General features: G+C 53.7%; 1 protein-coding gene and 1 long non-coding RNA gene across 7 annotated transcripts in view; one reads left to right on the top strand and one right to left on the bottom strand.

Annotated features, from left to right (window-relative positions):
• The window catches only part of RBM19 (RNA binding motif protein 19), a 131,513-nt gene that overhangs the window by 55,700 nt on the left and 56,503 nt on the right, over positions 1 to 19,310 (top strand). The gene's annotated exons all lie outside the window — the stretch shown is intronic.
• On the bottom strand, positions 14,804 to 19,068 carry LOC140691026 (uncharacterized). Its single transcript, XR_012066479.1, has 3 exons — positions 18,973 to 19,068; positions 17,683 to 17,753; positions 14,804 to 15,015 (listed from the first exon to the last, which is right to left on the bottom strand). It is a non-coding gene; the product is annotated as an uncharacterized lncRNA (long non-coding RNA).

Here is a 19,310-nt window from a genome sequence, read left to right as displayed (position 1 = left end):
GACTGAAGTGCAGAGGGATGCGTGTGTTCTCCCTTCCTCGAAGGATCTTCTCTCTCCATAATATCAGTCGCTCCACGTGTTTCTTTCTAAGCTCTGTGCATCCAGGCAGGGGAATAAATAATGCTTTGTATTCACTGCCTTTTACCTAAGCAGTTTAAAATTCATTCTTCTCTCGTCTCTTTTTTTTTTAAGTATGAAAAAAAAAATGTCAGCGACACCAGAAAGCAGATGTTTTGGTGATCGGGAAGCAAGCACACTTCTGCCTTAAATTGAGGGCCCGTGTGGGTAGTCTCCAGTGCATAGTGACTGCAGGAGAATGTAATCTTTCTGTACCAGACAAGGGAGACCATGTGTCATTTTTGTTTCCTACCCAAAAAAAAAAATTCCCAGATCAACTCAGACTTCCACAACAGGGGTCTCTCACTTTGGGTTTCTGCTACTGCAGTCAGACCTGGGGCCAAGATGATTTGGGCACCACAGATGTGCACCCACCTCGCTCGTTCCTAGCGATTTCCGTTGCCTGTTGGTACCCAGAGAGCTGGAAAGAGCTACATTCTTAGGATGCACCTGTTTATCTGTAACAGTAGTGTTCAGCCAGGGCCACTTGTGCCCGTTAGGGGACACTTGGCAATATCTGGAGTCATTTCTGGTTGTCACCACGTGGAGGGTGCTAGTGGCATCTAGGGGTAGGAGCCAGGGATGCTGTTCAACATCCTACAGTGCACAGGATGCCCCCACAGCAACCAGTTATCCTGCCCAAGATGTCAGTGGTGCAGGGGTGGAGAAACCCTGGACTGTAGGGGAAGGGGCCTTGTTTGCAGAGGAAACAGCAAAGGCGCTGAGAGGGTCCCAGTCTTTCTAAATAGGGCTGCTGTTGGCATGGGGAGGATGGCTGTCCCGTGCTGGAGGGATATTTCAGCTGTATAGCTGCCACCTAGTAAATGCCAGTGATGTCCCCCGTCATTGTGACACCCAAAAGCAGCTCCCACAGATCTTGCTAAGGGTTGGGGGGCGGAGGTGTCCTTCCCTTAAGAAGCTCTGCCTTTAATTTTGTTTATAGTGATGACCCTGTGCCCAGTGGCACCGTGTGTTCTCACACATCCCTTTTTATACTTAGTCTTTGGAGCAGTCCCAGGAGATAAGGAAGAGAAACACAGCTTAGAGAGGGGGCCATCCCTCACCTGCAGCCAGGAAGGGAGACAGCATTCAAACCCAGGCCTGTCGGAGGCCAAAGTCTTAACCACTCTGCTCATCACTGGTCCTCTCGGAGCCTCAGTTTCCTCATCTGTTAAGTGGGAGGAAATGATACCCATCCTCTCACCTCGTGTGTGGGTTGTTTTTTTTTTTTTTTTTTTTTGAGAATCTTAAGAGAGAATGCACATAAATGGCTTTTGAAAAAGTACAGCGTACCAATGTAGGGAGATCGTTGTACCTGCCAAGAACCTAAAACCACGTGAATCGTGAAAAGCATTCTTCAGGAAGCGGGGCCGTCAGCTGAGTCAGCGGCCACTAGGACGTGGACTTAGAAGGTCAGGTTTAAAGGCAGACTAGGTTTGGGCTGAAATATTCAAAGCAGTCCCAAAGTGGTATCAGATACCCTCTGGGTGATATGATGTTGGCTTCTGCAGGATTATTAAATGGAATGGTTACATAATGGCACTTCAGAGGGACTGTTTTGAAAGCACTGAGTTTTTACAAAAAGCACCATGAGCTTGGACGGGTGACGGGGTGGAGAGCAGGTTGGGGGGACCGACCACAGTCTGGCTGCACATGCAGATGACCTTGGGGGCTTTTGAAAAGTAGGGAAGCCTGGCCCCACCCCAGACCAGTTAAAACTGAACCTCTGGGTCCTGGCATTATTTTTAAACACCTAAATATTTAAGGGTGTATGTCTTCAAAAACAAGATTCTTTTTATCACTGCAGTGCAGTTCTCAAAATCAGGAAATTAACTTAGATACAGTCTTCTTATCTAATCTACAGACTTTATTCAGAGTTTGTTAATTGTCCTAATAATGTCCTTTACAGGAACCCCTTCAAGCTGGATTGTAACCTTTTGACATGCCCCTATCTTCTTTTTTTTTTTTTTAGCACTTCCTTATTTTCTGTCCTTATAAGATATTCCAGACACATGTTGTATTTTCTCAACTCCAGCCCCAGAACCAGCCATTTCTCCAAGGAGCCCTAGTTCTTTCTTTTCAGTGGGTGGTGGTATTTAGATACCAAGATCTGGGTGCCGGGTGTGCTCAGGGGTCTCATGGCTGCTGGGCCAGGGTTTTAGCACGTTTGGAGCTGGGTAATATTTTGTGAAGGGGCTGTCCTGTGCATTGTGGGATGTTTAGCAGCGTCCTTGACCTTTATCTGCCGGGTGTCAGAATCCAGTGTCTGGAAGCAGTGGCGGCTCCAGAATTTCTCCAGCGGGGGAGCAAGGTACCTGCAGGGACTTCAGTGGGTGGTGGTATTTAGATACCAAGATCTGGGTGCCGGGTGTGCTCAGGGGTCTCACGGCTGCTGGGCCAGGGTTTTAGCACGTTTGGAGCTGGGTAATATTTTGTGAAGGGGCTGTCCTGTGCATTGTGGGATGTTTAGCAGCGTCCTTGACCTTTACCTGCCGGGTGTCAGAATCTAGTGTCTGGAAGCAGTGGCGGCTCCAGAATTTCTCCAGCGGGGGAGCAAGGTACCTGCAGGGACTTGTCTGGGAGCTGCACTCGCACAGTAACGAAGCACATGTCTTTACTTAGAGTGCAGGTAGCGTGGGGACTGGTGGAAGTCCTGGGGGCTGAGGTTCCCCCAAGCCACTCGTTGGAGCCATCCCTGGTCTTGGTCCAGCTCCCCTTTTCGTAAATCTCTGAGTCCTCTCTTCTCCCTCTGCTTTGAACTCTTCATTTAAAATCCATCCCAACTCCAGTGCCTTCTCTCATGCCTCCTGGTACTAAGCAGGCTTTGTCTTGTACCTCTTTTTAGTATGACCTTAGAGCACTTCCCAAATAAAATATGCTGGCTCTTTACCTCGGAGGAGGACGGATATTGCTGGAACACAGAATTATGGCAAATTGGGATAAGGTTTTATGGTTTGCCAAGCCCTTCTATGAACCCCTGAGGAGGTGACCCAACCTTTCAGGCCAGTTCACACGTGCAGTCAGTGACTTGTTCAAAGTTCCAGAGCCCCACGGGCCAGGTTCACGATGTCTCTAAGCAACCAGTTAAAACACAGAGAATTAGGCAGCCTGTTAATCTGTCTGTCCCAAAAGGAGCAAGGTTTTCTTTCTTTTCACCCCAAGCCAGGAGGTGCCAGCACTGAGTCTCCTCCTGTATTACTGCCATTCAGTGTCTCATCACCCCAGCTTCCAGAGCCTTCTTCCCTGGGAGGGAAAACATGTCCGCAGAGAGATCCAAGCTGTACTTCCCGGAGAACAGAGGCCACTGGGACCCTGCCTGCTGCTGGGACCTGGAGGTTTCATGGCAGAAGTATTGAAACGAGAGGACCGGGCTTCAGGAGCCCAGGGTGCTGGCCGTGCGCACGGTCGGTCAGTAACGTGCAGTCCTGAGCACGCTGCAGCAGGTGGAGGGTGTGTGCATCCCCTGTGTGGGCAGGGGTCACCTCCCTCCAACAGGGTAATTGGCCCCCTAAAGAGACATTTCCTGTCCCCAGTTATTTCAAGAGTCAGTGGTGTGAGGAAGCAACAGTGGTTGGTGGAACGAAGGGTTTTCTCCAGCTTTTAGAAGCAACCTTCTCTCAAGTCACAGGAGACACAGCAGTGGCTCCATTTCTTGTCCGCACCCATGTCCCAGCAGCGACTTAACCAAGAAGGCAGCACATTGCCGTCCTGTGCTGTTCCCCGCTCCCTCGTTCCCTGTGCCTCCGGCCCCTGAAAGAGCGGGGAAACCACTCAAAGGCTTTGACAAGCAGTCTCTTTAAAAAAAAAAAAAAAAAAAAAAAAGACCCTCCAGGCTCTGGTTATAACAGAAACTGAACTGATGGCCAGAGGAAGGCACCGTTTGGAGTAGACGTCCCTCTGGTTTTCCTAATTCACTTGTCTCTCTCCCACAAAGGTAGATGGGTAAGGCGTGCCCACCTGGGTCCTGATAGAAAATGTTCTCACCCTTCCATCTCTCCAACTGGGGACCTTGTCTGGCTACAGGAACTTCGATTATTTTTTGGAGGTGGAGACATCACGCCACACAACATCCTTCCTTCTTCGTCCCTTCCCATGACAGATCGTTAAATTATTCCAAAGGAGCCAGAGCTCTGAGGCTAAATTACTGCGACGGCCGTATCATGGCAACTGTTACCTGCCTCTGTTCTCTCACTTTCTTCTGCAGCCGCAGCCACCGAGAAACTTGGTTGAGAAAAGTCATTATCAGGGCCGGGCGGGGAATCCAAGACAGTAAGTGTTCCAAAGCTCCCCCCTGTCTCCACAAACCCATTAGAGCAGTGCCCTGGCTAGAGCCAGGCTGGGATGGGGTGGGATGGGGCATCTGGGATGTGAGGTAGGCATCTGACATGTCAGCAGGCCAAAAACTGAAGGGCGTTTGCAGACCAAGTGAAATTTGATGACAGCAGTGTTTTCAGGAAAATGGGGAAGGCAAGAGAGGGTCCCTTTCTTTATGCAGTTCTGATTTTTACCCTCATTCATTCGTTTCTCAAATTACTGAGTGCATGGAGGGTACGGTGGTGGCCACAACAAGTGAGATCCTCACCCTGGCAGAGCTGATGTGCACATGGGGAGATGGACAGCAAACAGGGGATACCAGGCAGTGACACACACAGGGCTGACTCGTCATGGGTAACGGGGTTGTGAGCATAGCTCAGGTGATCGGAGAAGGCTTCCCCAAAGGAGTGACTATGCCCTGAGACTCAGATGTCGAAAAAGCCTAACGTTGCAAAGACCAAGGTGGGAGAGCACCGAGTGCCCCCACCCCAAGTCAGTGCGGCTCTGACCCAGAGTCTAACCAGGCATGGCAGCTCCAGCTTCGTGCTCACCCAAAGAATTAGAAGCCACTTGAAAGAGGACCCTCCCTGGATGAGGCTCACAGAACAAGAGCCTTCGTATTTGTCAGGGAGCCAGCTGGAAATGGAATTCATGCTGCCGCTTTATACTCTAGTGAACGGATCCTTACAGGTGTGGACAGGACTCTGGAGCCCACAAAGAACGGTGGGGGACGGGGGAGGAGGCACGCAGAGATGAGCAGCAGAAATCTGTCACACAGGCGTCAGACATAGCCAGTGAAAACACAGGATTCTCAGTTTCGTGTGAATTTCAGATTTAAAATTCTTTTTCAAAAAGATGGGCTTTGTAAAGTATAAGTATTTTTAAAGCATGCAGTACTGGGGATATACTTATCCCAAACAATTATTTGTTATTTATCTGAAATTCATATTTAACTGAGCATCCTGTGTTTCATCTGTCTCATCACTCCTCCTGGGGCCAGAGTGACAGGGTGGGGAGCCAGGCTGCGTGTGATCCAACACAGAGGAGGGGCTGCCTTGGGAGCCGTTGCTGTAGCGGGCAGACCTGCTGCCAGAGAAGAGGCCCCAAAGCCAGAGGACACTGGGAAGAAATCCTCCAACCCTCTCTCTGCTCCCCTCCAGCCTTCCCATGAGGGAGTCAGGGTGATACCCTCCGTACCACATCTGAGGGGACAGATGGAGGAGTCGTCTGTCCTGCAAGTGAGGGCAGTACTGGGGCCAGAAAACCTTGGCCTCTGGAGGCTTCTTGCTGTGGAATCCTAGACTGAGCTCCCTGGCAGCCTAGGGAATAAAGGAAGCAAGTGGTTCCCCTAGGCTTCTTGGATACATGGATCAAAAGAGAACATTATTTTCTTAGCACTAAACTCTTAAGAGGCAGGAATGAAGTAGCAATCCAGGTATGGTTGAAGGGGCTGATATTTGAGGTATCAGTGGGTCTCCTTTCTCCCCTTTAAGAAATACACATAAATAAATTATATATATGCTTATAGTATATATTATGTATAAACATACTTGTATATTATATTTATACATATACATGATTATTTTTTATGGAACATGCACATAGTATAAAAGCTATTTAAAAAGTATATAATAAGTGGCAAGCATGTATCTTAATTTGGTTCTCCCCAAGCCAGAAGCTTGGAGAAGGATGTAGGTACAGAGAGTGAATTGGCAGGTGACCCTGGGGAGCAATGAGAGGAGGTCAGGGACAGAGCAGTCATATACAGGGCTGTTACTGAGGCCACTGTTCCGAGCCCCAGGGCCTGGTCCCACGGAGACTCCTGAGAACTGTACAGAACGCCTTCCAGAATAGTCCGCCTGAGCTCCCGTGTCCTCTAGCTGAGCACTGCCCCTGGGGCAGAGCAGGGGAGCAGTTTCCTAATATTGCCTCCCGCTGTGGGTGACCCTGGACCGCCTGCCTCCTGCCTGGGAGGCCTCTGTCCATGGTGCTAGTCAGGCGAGGGTGTGTGCACGGTGGGGAGCAGGGGAAGGGGCGCTCTCTGTCCCTCTGAGCACCGCGTCCTGTCACTCCTGTGACAGACCGATAAGGAAGGTCCTCCCTTCTCTGAGTCCTACAGAGAAAAGCTGGTCCGGGGACTGCTGTGGTGATCCCAGGTCCAGCCGTCTGCCGAGGCAGGCTCCCAGGAAGCAGTCTCTCATTAGGGCCCCTTCAGGTAAATGACACCTTGGGAGGGCGCGGTGGAGAAGCCTAATCACGCTTCCTGCAAAGCTCTCTAATTAACCAGTTGACTTGCATTTTTCTCGCGGCCTCTAATAAGCGCCCCCTGATCTAACACTGGCAGACCTCAGAGATGCGGCAGCTTCAGGTCCAGACCACCTCTGTAAACACCATCACAGTAAAGCCAGTCACACGAGTTTTTTCGGTTTCCCAGTGCACGTAAAAGTTGGGTTTTCGCTATACTGTAGTCTATTAAGTGTGCGACAGCTTCATGTCTGAAAAAAACAATGTACTTGCCTTAGTTAAAAAGTGTTTTGTTGCAGGGGGAGTAATAGGTCAGTGGCAGAGGGTGTGCTCAGCATGCGTGAGGTCGTGGGTTCAGTCCCCAATACCTACAGTGAAAAAAAAAAAAGGCACTTTATTGCTTAAAAATGCCAAAACAATTACAATCATCACAGCAGAGATCACCGGTCACAGGTCACGGTGACAAATATAATAATGATGACAAAGTTAGAAATATTTTGAGAATTACTAAGATATGACTCAGAGACACAAAGTGAGCAAATGATGCTGGGGAGGTGGCATCAATAGACTTGATGGACTCAGGGCTGCGGCAGACCTTTAATTTGTATCTTTTAAAAAACATGCAGTATCTGCAGAGCACAGTAAAGTGAAGCATCGCAAACCACTGTCTGCCTATAAATACCTGAGCGAGGGAAACACTAACTCAGGAGCCAGGAGGTAGAGACACCTGGTTTTCAGGGTGCTAGGACTAGGGAGGAGGGCCTCGCTGGGGGTGGTGGCCTGATGACTGAGTGGACTGGAGATGGGTCTGGAACTGGGGTTGTCAGGCTTCTGTAAAGAGCCCATGATGGTTCATTTTATATCAACCTGCCAGGGCCACCAGGTGCCCAGAGAGCTGGTAAAACATCTTTTCTGGGTGTGTCTTTGAGGGCAGTTTCTGGAGGAGATTAGCATTTGAACTGGTGAACTGAGTAAAGCAGAGGACCCTCCCCAGTGTGGGCGGGTCACCGTCCAATCCAGGGGGGTCCCTCGGAGAACGGAAAGGTGGGGGAAGGGTGAGCTTGCTCTCTGCTGGAGCTGGGGTGCTGATGGACATCTGCTCGCAAACATTCGTCCTGATGGTTCTCAGGCCTTGGAACTCAGACCAGGACTTATACCAGAGGCCCCTTGGTTCTCAGCCCCTTGGCCTGGAATTTACACCATCGGCTCCCCTAGTTCTCAGGCCCTTGAATTTGGACTGGTACTAGCTCTCCCGGGCCCCCAGCTTGCAGACAGCAGATCGCAGGGCTCCTCAGCCTCCGTAATCGGGTGGGCCAGTCCCGCACAGTAAATCTCTTTCTGTGTGTCTGTATGTACCCTGTGGGTTCTGTTTCTCCTGAGAGCCCTCATACAGAGGCAGAGAGTAAACACTGCCGGCTTTGTGGGCAGATACTCAGCTGTGTGTCACGGGGAAGCAGCCATAGACAAGGCATAATAAGCACGTGGGCGGGGCTGTGTTCCTGTGCAACCTTATTGACCCAAACGGGTCGTAGGCCAGATGTGGCCCACAGGCCATGGTTTGCTCCATCCCCTTGATGCCCCTCATTCATTCTGTCTTTGGCCCCTTCCTTTGTTCCTTCTCCTTCTTCGTGAGTGCTCACGGCAGGGCCCGGCTCTGCGAAATGCTTTAGACATAATATCTCCTTTAATCCTTACAGCAGCTCTGTTGAGTGGGGGGACCATTATCCCCACTTTACAGATGAGCAAGCTGAGGTAGAGTGGGCAAGGCAGCATGACCCCAAAGCTTGTGCTCAAAATCCTACACGACCGATGCCTCCAGACTTCCAATCTCTCGCAGTTTGAGTGGGGGCCGCCCCCAAACAAGGGGGTTGCAGACTCATCCTTGCCTTTGGAGAAACGGCCCCCCACCACAGAGTGGGAAACACCACATCCAATCCTTTCAGAATTTCTGTCTCACTGAGGGGGCTTGAATCCAGCCAGAGAAACCAAGTCTGGTTTTAATTCTCTCCCATCCTGCCCCACGAGGGCGTGAAAACCTTCGCTTGTTTTTCTCTGCCAGTGATTCCGCACGCCCACCCCAAGGCGCGCGTCACCACAGGCCTGCTGCCTCAGTAGAAGCTGTGGCCACACTTCCTCGGCTTCCAAATGGAACGGAGGAGGAGGAGGCGGGAGGCGAGGACGAGGAGGCGCAGCTGAGGCTCACACACACAGCCCCTCTCCTGTGCACTGAGAGGGAGCCTGGAGATAAAGCACGCCTAGGGCTTTGTGCGTCGCCAGAGACAGGATAATTGTCTCTTCCTTCCTCTCGAACTTTGCAAATGCTGCTCTTTAACTCGCTTGTGAGATAAACAGTGCTTGTTGCGGAAGGGACCTTTCCCTCCTGACTGCTGATTTTTTTCCTCTTTCTCCGCACCTCTGCCTGGGGCTATTGGATGTTCTTACACCCCAAGTCCTGCCTGACCCCAGTTGGGTTTCTTATCATGGAAAGACCCCTCCCCACCTACACACACCAAGATAAACCCCATGGGGGCACCCATCCTGGCTCTCACAGCCACGCAGTTCAGACTCACCCCCTCTCCTCCTCCTGTGGCCACCAGAACCAGCCCCCCAGAACCCACTTCTCTCTGTTGCAGATTCCAGACCACACGCAGCCCAAGTCAGAGCCCTTTGGCTCTCGGCTTCTGACGGACCAGCAGATTCTAAACTCCCTCTTCCCTTCTGTAACGGAATCAAGCTCCACGTTGGTCTCTGGCCCCAAACAGATGGTTCACCCTCACAAATCCATTTCCTCCTCTCCTTGAATCTTGAAACCCACCAGCCAGCCTGAGCTCGGGTTGTTTTATTGTGTTTTCTTTCCCAGGCTTTAAAAAATCATATTTGTCCCAGCCGGGGTGAGTGTCTCCCTCCCTCTCGGCACCGGCAGGCTCGCCAGCATGAATCACCGTCCTCCGCTCCCAGTCCCCCGGCAGGCCCCTGGCCAGCCCGCACTGTGGATTCGCCTCTCACGGCTTCTGCAGCGGTGTGTCGGCTGTCGTCTCTTGGTGACGACAGGCTGGCTTTCTGTGGAGGCTCAGATCTTGAGACTGCTCGGTTATCGGAGGCACACCCTGGTCTGAACCCCACTGGACCAGAAGCGTGGTCCCCTCCCAGCTGTGACTTGTCGGTCTGGGGCCTCCCCGAGAGACACAGTGACCACGCTCTCTGCCTCTTCCCAGCCTGAGTAGGGCTAGATGGATGCTTGGGACTCTTGCCAAGGGGATGGAGAGCTTTAATGCTGTAGGGGGCAGGCGGGGGGGTCTGGAGTGTTCCTCCTAACAGCAGGTGTCGGAAGCCTCTAGAATGCCGTGCTCTTTAGAAGCTGCCTTCCAGATCTCTCCTTGGCCCCTTTTTCCGCTTCCTCCATTATTAGCCTAACGGCTTCCCAGCAGCTGGCGGGCTCTCACAAGAACCCAAGGAGTGGGTTTGGGGCAGAAGTGGGTTATTCTGCACAGAGTGGGGACATGGCATGGCAAAGGAGGAAGTCAGGAAACTCCACAGTCAGCCCTGGACGTAAGCCCTGGGATCTGGGACAGAACTCCCCTCGGTGTCACCCACACCCTGGGAGCGCGGCCATCCCGGGCCTTGCTCTCAGCACTGAGAGCCTCCGGCAAGGCGTTGGGGCTCAGCAGAGACCGGCCCTCTCCTCACTCTGTCTCCTGTTTCTGGTATTGAGGACCGGGTCGTAAGAGGGACCACACACGGTTTGTGCTGAGCACCTGCTGCCGGCCGGGCACTGCTGGCCCTGTCCTGGGTGCTGGCCACTCAGTAGTCCAGCAGGGACTTAGCAAATAGAGAAAAAAACAGAGAATAAGATGTAAAGTCAATGACATCCAGGAAGAGGAATGAAACAGATGATGAATGCAAGGCGGGTGCAGGTAGGGGGGCCGGGCGGGAGGCCTTCCAGGCGGCATCCTCTACCCTGGCATTCTTTTCCGCGATGCTCCGTGAGGCCCGGCACTCACCACTGCAGACGTGCGGTGTCTCAGCTGTCACCCATGCAAGGCCTTGCTTCCCCTACCACCGAGGACTCAGGGGTTTCCCCATGAGGTGACTTTGTCACCTTAGGACTTTAAGCACCAGTTCCTTGAAAACGCTGACAATGCGGTGGAAGTCTTTCCACAATGCACAGTGCTTTTTCCTACCAGAAAGGATGTTGAGCCCAGGCCGCGTTCCAGGGAGCCGAGTGGAGGGAGTCCCCGTAGGTGCGTCTGCTGTTTGCCTCTGCGCCTCACAGCCCCGGGCCGCTGTGCTTGACCAGCTATTTTAATATCAAGTTTTGGGTGTTTGGACTCATGCAGGGGTCAGCAAACTACGGCTCACCCGCCAGCCCCCTGTTTTTGTAGATAAAGTTTCACTGGCACACGGCCATGTCTGTTTTTTCCCATGTTGTCTGCGGCTGCTTTGACGCTGCAGAAGGATAGCTGAGCCACTGCAAAGTCAAACATACTTGCTATGTGACCGTCAGAGGGGAAGCACGTGTGCCCCTGGTCTAGTCCCCGGCCATCCCTCGTCACTTCTCCAGGCCTTTTAGGAGGTTGCGCCGGTTAACCCCTTTGCCCTTCTCAGCTGCTCTGGGACGTGAAATTAGATAAACAGGTTTGTAAAAGTAAAAGTAAACTGGCTTTCAGTGGGAGGAGGGCGGGGTCAAGGGCTTGCCCATAGGTGACAGGCAGAAGCTTAGCGAGTGGGCTTCCTGGCGTCATTCCTTTTGCCAGGGGGACTCTTGTCTTCCTTCTGGATTCTCTGGATCCTCCGTGAATGCGCGGCAGCATCTCCTTGTGCAGGCCGCGGGAGCCCCATGGTGTTGGCGGCGTGCACCTTGCTGTGCAGTGAGCCCCCTGCTCCCCAGGTCCCCGTCCTCAGCCCCTACGTGGTGGCATGAGCTCACATCCCATTCATGCTCTGGCTAACTGTATCTGTGCGGGGAACTCCCGCCACCGTCCTACCCTTTTCCTAGAGATGCTGTCAGGACAGCAGAGGGGAATGTTGAGGTGCCATGTTGTGCTGCCCCAGAGAGATCAGAGGAGGCGGGGCCCAGCCCACGTGATCCAGGCATGCGCGACAGTGCACCCCGCAGCCCCGAGCTGCTGTCTGGTCACTCTCCTGTCTCCCCAGGATGCCCTCCTCTTCATGAATCAGGAAGTGGAAGGCGGTGTTGGTGGCTGTGGGCTGCTGCTTGGCACTCTTACTGGGGGGACCATCGATGGAGAGTTTCTAATCCCCCCGGCGACTACAACTTTCTACCTCTCCCCACGTGCCCCTTAAGATCCCTTCAGAACCTTACAGATCTTGCTTCTCCTTTCCCTTCACGTCCTCCTCCTTCTCGTCCACCTGCCCGCCACGTTCCCTAGTGAGGACCGCTGAGATCATTGGAAGGCTTGTGCCCTTAGCTGGAGACGCTAGAACAGGCCATGGTTCGTTTGGGAGAGTGGTGCAGGGCTGGTGGGAATCGACCAGAAATAATCTGGATTCATGACCTGCAGTCCTTGTTAAGGTTCCGAGCTCTGAAGTGGATTCAAAAGAAAAGACATTGAGAGGGCCCTTTGCGTGTGTGTTGCTGTGGCGGAGGGGGTGGGCACTGAGGGTGGCAGGTGCTGAGAAGTGGAGTGACCACCCTTAATTCAGCCTCTGGAGGCCTGGCCGTGACTTAGGCTGCGGGCAGCGTAAGGGATGTAGGCCAGTAGCCAGGAGCATCTCCCTGCTCAGCCCCCTGCACCCACCTTGAGACAGGGGTCCAGCTGCCTGCCCCGTTTTGCATGGGAGCTCCCCCCACCTTCTCCTGCCTCATAGAGACCCCAGGGACATACCATTTAATCCAGTATCAGAGGATTCTGAGTTTGGTAGTGACGTGGGAGCCCAGCAGTGGTCCTTCTCGGGGCAGCAGCAGGGATGGGCAGAGCACGAGGCATCAAGCTGGAGACAAGTTTAACTTCCTAGATTCTTTCCACCTCCTTTTAAGTTTCTGGAGTGACCGTGGCGATATGGGGCCCAACGGAAATAATTGTAATAAGCAAGCTATGTGGCAGATTAATTGTTTAATCAGACTTAAGCCCACAAGAAGGAGGCTGGGTTCGAGGCAGTTTTTTCTTTTTAATTTTTTGCCTCCCTCTCACACGTTTCCTGTGCCGAGCATAACGGCACCGAAGGGTGTTCAATTGGCTCTGAATGTCCACCTCTGGCTGGCCACATTCTTGTAACGGTTTCATTAGTCTGAATTATCCACTTTATTTTCTTGTAATGGGATTAGCTGTACTTGAGGCAGCGGAAGACCAGAGGGGGAGAAAGTAGGGGAGCGCGTCCACCGTGTATGCCATTAACTCACCCCAGCAGAGGCGTGGAACTGACCGGAGTGTGCGCCCCAGGCCAGAGGTTGCGTCTAGATCCTCTCTTTCTAAAGGGAGGAGGGAACACGGGCCGTTCCAGTGGGCTTGCTCGCTCAAGGGAGGACAGAGGGGCCTGGGTCTGGCTGAGGGATGCCTCCTTGGGGACAGTTTCTTCTGGTGATCTTGTGACACTAGTAGGACATGTGCTTACAGTGGAGAAGCGCGTCTTTTTCCAGGGCTCCGAGAATCGCAAGGTCACACCTGGCCCTCTTACCGCATCTCTTTGCTGGAAACCCCTGGGGTGCCCCAGGAGGGGCCTGACCAGCCCAGCCTGCTCCTTCTCAGCTTCAACCTGAAACATTTCGTAAGGGCTTGGGAGGTGCTACTTGCTTGGCGCTAGGACAGATCCGTGGAGTGGACCAGGCCATGACTGACAACAGCTTCCCTTTCGTCACTCTCAGTACACGTCAGGAACCATGGGGGCAGCAGCCTTGCACAGTGTGGGTGATTATTCCCATTTTACAGGTGCCAAAACCGAGCCTCAGGAAGGCAACGTCAGGTGCAGGGCTGGATCTGAACCCACATCTGATCCCAAACTCATTTCTTTCAGCGATTCTGTGACCTGGCCCCTCACTGTCAAAACTAGACTCCCAACACTTCTGATTCAGAAAGAGGGGGGTGGGCCGAGACCTCGCGTTTCTGACAATCTCCCGGGTGACACTGATCCTGCTGGTCCAGAGGTTACTCTGCACTGGGGCACTTCTGCCCATTTGTCCCCAGCTCTCTTGTCACCATTGCATCTGGGGTCTTTGACTTGGGGGCCAGCATCCTGTCCCTTCCATTGTCCTGGCTGTGGCACATCTCAGGCTGTTTCACACACCTTCCTCCTTCTCTCTCTCTCTCCCTCCCTCCCTCTCTTGATTATCAGTCCAGCCTGGAAACAACTCAGCCGAGCTCACTGCATCTTCCAGGGCCAGGTCCCCTCTGCCAGAACCTCTCAGGAGAGTCCGGGCTCTGCCTGGAACGCGGGCCCCGACTCTGACTCAAGGATACCATTTAACTTCTCATCCCTCATCTAGAAAACGCGAGGGTCACGCTTGCCTGGAAAGGGCCCCATGAGCAGCTGTTGAGAAAAGCTAAGCGCTGTCCCCCGCACCTCCTTTCTCCCTTTCCTGGAAACCAGGCCATTCTTCAGCCTCCAAGAGGCAGAAACAGAAAGAGTAGAGCTGATGGGGGTAAGGTGACCTTTCCACATCCGGCTCTCACCGTGATGAGCGGTGAGTAATTGGAAAAGTTCAATCTAAAAGGTACTCTTTAAGGAGACCGAGGGAGAACAAAAGAGGAAGAAACTCTGAGCTTAAATTACGCCCCCAAGGAAGGGCTCCCAAAGCCATTGCCCCCACCCCAGCCCCACCCCGGGCGGAGCAAGGGTGCCACCCAGGGTGGACACACACTCACGTGCATAACCTCCTGGGGGAGTGGTCGCTGCAGGTGGAGCCCCTCTGAGCCGCCCAGCTCCTGTCTGCGCCTTGGCCGGGGTTGTCTACGGGGAAGGACCTCTTCTCTGTCCCACCCATCAGGGCAGGATCCTGAGCCCCCCCCCCATCTCAGCACGAGTCCCCTGGTTAGTCGTCCAGTCGGCTCCCTTTCCCTGCGGTTGCAGGAACCCCGTGGGTACTTTGGAAGGAGCACTGATCCCTAAGCCAGACACTCCTCATAATCACCTGTGGTTGCAGGACGTGGAAGAGCGGCCGGAGGGTGGGAGCCCTGGGTGTTCTGCCTCCAGACGTGATGGCGTTGCCCCAGTAGCGCGCGCATCGTGTGAAGTGATTCGAGTGAAGGCTGGGGCCCCAGCTCAGGGAAGATCAGTGTCGAGTGCGTGAGCATTTCCCTGAGTGTCCACAGCGTTCCCTGCAGGCCGGGCACAGGCCTGGGTACTGCAGACACCACAGGAGGAAACCCGGCCATCCTTCTGTTCCTACAACAGGGAAGGTAAGAGAAATAAGTGAACAAGCCATTCCAGACAGCTCTCAGATGTGACAGAGAGCAGCTGGTGGCCTGGAGGAGCAGCGTTCAACAGGGTGGCCGTGGAAGGCCTCTTTGAGAAGGTGGCGTTTGAGCTGAGGTTGAATGACAAGAGGGTCGATCTCGGGAACAGCTCGGCAAGGAGAGTTCGGGGTTATGGTCAGAGGTCTGGAGGCAGGTGTACGATTGGTGGCTTCAGGAGCCAGAGGAAAGCCAGTGAGGTTGGGTTAGCCTCCGTTTCCCCACTGGTGCGGCCGGAGGACTGGACGCAGCAGCCCTGACCAAGGTTCCAGAAGTGGGAGGTTTGGATGATGGGTCTTGTTGCTGCAGAAACTAGATGGAGGGGTGGGTTTGTCTCGAGGTGTCCACTCGGCCTGTCTGTCCCTCCACCTTGCTTCTCTGGGGCCCTCAGTGACTCAGGAAGGATGGGGGACATAAGATGGGACATAAGCAGCTGCCAACCTGCCACGTTCATTCACCCGGTGGGAGCTACTGCGTGAGTTCACGGGTGGCCTCTTCCCTAGGATGGTGGGCACGGAATCGGGAGCAGAGAGCAGGGATCAGAAGCCCTGAGCTGTAGGCCCTGAGCAGTCGGGGAGGGGTTTTGTCCCAGAGTCCTCTTTTGTTTGTGGGCCAGCGAGGGGCTCACTGCCTGCCACCAGCTCTTCCCCACCAGGCAAGGGTCCCCAGGGACAAAGCTCATGTCCGAGCCACCGTGGCCTGTCATCTGGCACCTCGCGCACAGAGCCCTTTGGCCAGCCATTCATAGACAAGACAGGCCACACAGCTCCCAGTGGGCAGAAGCGCAAGTTCAAGGACAGGCTGCCCGCCAGGAGCCCCACTTGGCTCAATGCCACCTGTGGGGCTGTGGACAAGTCACTTCCCCCCGTCATAGGCGACGACTCAGCGGGTGACCTTGGAGAAGTCACACAACTTCTTTGAGCCTCAGTTTTCTCCTTCTGTAAAATGGGACTAGCGGTGCCTCATTCGTAAGACCTGAGAAATCAGGTACAGTGGGTGCTTACGCTCTGCGGGGCACCTGACCCTGGAGAGGTCCCGGGAATGGACAGAGATGGGGTGTGTGTGAGCTAGAAAGCTGGTGGTGGTGCTGGTGGTACATTGGAAAGGCTTTTTAATGCCAAGAGATTTAGCCCTTTTTTCTTGCTCTGGAAGGAACAGAAAGAAACCTGCGGTTTATTCTTATCACAAAACCACCCCTTCATCTTGTTCTTGTTCAGACCACACTGTTGTTCCAATTCCGGGTCCCTTGGGTGGCAGATGATTTTTTTTTCCCCTCACAGCAATGCCTTGAGCGCAGGTGGGAAGAAGTCACGCCGACAGACTTCCCCACGTGACTCAGCACTTCTGCTGGGACTCTCAGAGCAGATGGGAGCATGATAAGGACTTGTGTCCGGGGAGCAGAAGGGGCTAGGTTCCTTGGGGTGTGCCCAGCCCCCACTTGGTGTCAGCGTGCAGGCTGGCAGGTTAGGCCGGCCTCACAGCCTGCCTTTTAAGCCCCCAAACACAGGCATCAGAGCAGCCGCAAAATCATCAGGTTCAGCATCCCTGGAGGGCTCTCTCCATCTCCCCTCACCTCCTTCCCTCCATCCCATCATTTCAATCCAGGAGGAGGGAGGCTGATTCATCCCATCTCAGTAGCAGAGCCAAACCCCCCGCTTTCTCCCCAGCAGCTGCCGTCCAAGGCTGCTCAGGTCCGGTCAGGGGGAGGAAATCCCGCATGCACGCGCCCAGGACACACACAGACACACACTGTGTCTGCGTTCGGGCCTGTGTGCAAACACGATTTGCATGCCTGGACTTGTTTATGGGGCCCGGGCGTAATTGGCTTGCCTCGCTCCACACCTCGGCGCCCCTCCCACTCCCACTACACCTCGAAAGAAATTAGAAACGTGACAACGAACTCCGGTTGTTGAAAACCCGCAAATCCCCACCAGTCACGCGCTCCCAGCGTGGCGGAGCGGGCGGGGCTGCGGCGTCGGGAAGTAATTGGTGAACCCGAGGTGAATGAAATAATTGGAAAAGTGAGGTGTGAGTTTGTTACTGAAGTGTGAGCGTGGTGGGGGAGGGAAGGAGGGCCATGTTTAAAAGCCCGGTATGTCCTCTTTATTCACAGCTTCTGATACAGTAATTGCTATTTTGTGGTTTCTATTATCTACACAGTGGGGAGCATCCGCGTCTCCTTCCCCGAGCGCCGGAGTCTGGGCCCGTGGGGGGGACAGCTCCTGGGTGCCCCCTGTCGTCATCCTCCTTCCCTGGCCCCTGGTGGCCCTGCCCAGCCTCACCCAGGCCGCCACTCCCGGGAGACACAGTTCACACAGAACGTCCCGCAAAAGCCACCCTTAAAAATGGCTCCGTGGACTTGGCTGTCAGATAAGAACCTTAGTAATGGCTCGTATTTATATATCTCTTATCTCCAAGGAGCTAAAGGTACTTCATCGATTTTCTCCCTCTACCCTTTTTTTTCCCCCATTTTAATTCTCTCTCGATATCTCTCTGAGATCATTAGTGTTGGCTTTATTTTATCCCACACAGTTACACACAGGCGACTGGAGCCCTCCACTTCCCCAGCATCATTCTGGAGCCGGGAGGGAACACTCACCTGGGTTTCCAGTCCCGGGCTGCGGGGCTTGGGCGGGTCACTTGGCCTCTCCGGCCCTTGGTTTTTCTCATCTGTAAAAATAGGTGGCGGTGGGACTCTTACTCCACGACTGTCATACCTGGAAGGAGTATATTTAAAGGCCTGGCACGTTACAGGCACTCCGTCATTGGTCGCTGGGGTGACAGCAGCAATGACTGTGTCTTCAAGCTCCAGCCATTCATTCCAGGGCTTCATGGGCATCGGGAAGTTCCTCCTAAGATCTAACCCTAATCTTCCAGCTGCTCTGTAGCCTTCACTCTCTCTCATCCTGTTCTCAGAAGGAAGGGACAAACGTGCTCCCCAGAACCATTTCCTTGATCCTTGAAGAATTGTGGGATTTTTTTTAAGCTCCCAGGGTCTTTGGACACAGCATTCCCTTTGCCATGCAGATGTCTGTCTGGAAACCCCAGACCGGGGCTGTGGCCTCCCCCTCATCCCCGCCCCCGACATGACCTGGGACAGGACCCCAGCTCCCTGGTCCCCACCCTCACTCCCTCGTGGGATGCAGGGAGCCTCCCCATCACTGTTTTCCCCACCGAGCTCTCAAATGCCACTTTGCCAGGCCACATGAGCATGGCTCCTTCAGCTTCTCCTCATCAGCTTTTTTCTCCACCTTTTAATTATTTTCCTCGCCTTTCTCCGGACCCTGAGCTGCTTACCATGCATAGAGCATCCACAGCTCACAGTGTGCTGCGGAGAGGGAGGAATTAACCTCACCAGCCTCTCTCCCTCTCCCTCTCTCTCACGCACACACACACACACACACACACACAGGCAAGCTCACCAGAAATGAGGCAGAGCTAAGAAGAAATCTGGGCAGGGGTCATTGAGACCATCAAGGGACAGAAGGTTGCAGCCCCTATGTGCAGAAGCAGGGAGGGTGCACACGGTGCAGCAGGTAGAAGGAACTAGGACCCAGTCTGCCCCCATTGCCCTGGGATCTTGGGCAAGTCATTGGACCCCTTGGAGTCTGCACAGGGCAATCCTGTTCACTCCCATACGTGGCCTTCCTGCTTCACGTCAAACGAGACCAAGCCTCAGAAAGAGGCCCCACTCCTGGCCATAACTGAAGGGGGTGAAACACTGTGCAGTGGAGAGAGCTCCAGCTTAACATCAGATGCTCCCAGATTCACGTTCTAGCCCTGCCACTTACTCGCAAGAGCCACTGCCTCCTGGAGCCTCAGTTTCTTCATCTGTAAAATGGGGGCAGTGGGACTAATAATATTTAACATTTGTGCTATTCATACGTACCTCATGGCCTGTTTCATGGAATCCCCATCACAACCCTGTGAGTGTAGGTGTGATGTCCCAGAAGTCATGCTCCCCTTCCAGGGCTCTGTCCTCCGTTCATCCCCAAGTACCTTCAGGCCAGGGCATCTTGCTGCAGATCCCGTGATGAGCATTGTGGATATGGTTTCCGCTCTCGCAGAGCTGAGTTCCAGCCCCAGGGGAAGGCAGTGAGTCACCTAGGCGTCTACACCGCAGCGCTCCTGGCTGAGAAGCACACAGAGGGTGCCGCCTGCCCGTGGAGGGGGCATCCAGGCCAGCCTAGGGCAGGTCGGCCAAAGCTGCTCAGGGCAAGCAACGCT

This window comes from Vicugna pacos, chromosome 32 (assembly GCF_048564905.1).
Source record: "Vicugna pacos chromosome 32, VicPac4, whole genome shotgun sequence".
Taxonomy (NCBI): Eukaryota; Metazoa; Chordata; class Mammalia; order Artiodactyla; family Camelidae; genus Vicugna; species Vicugna pacos.
The sequence above is the reverse complement of the archived record's forward strand: the minus strand, read 5'-3'. Positions and strand labels throughout refer to the sequence as shown.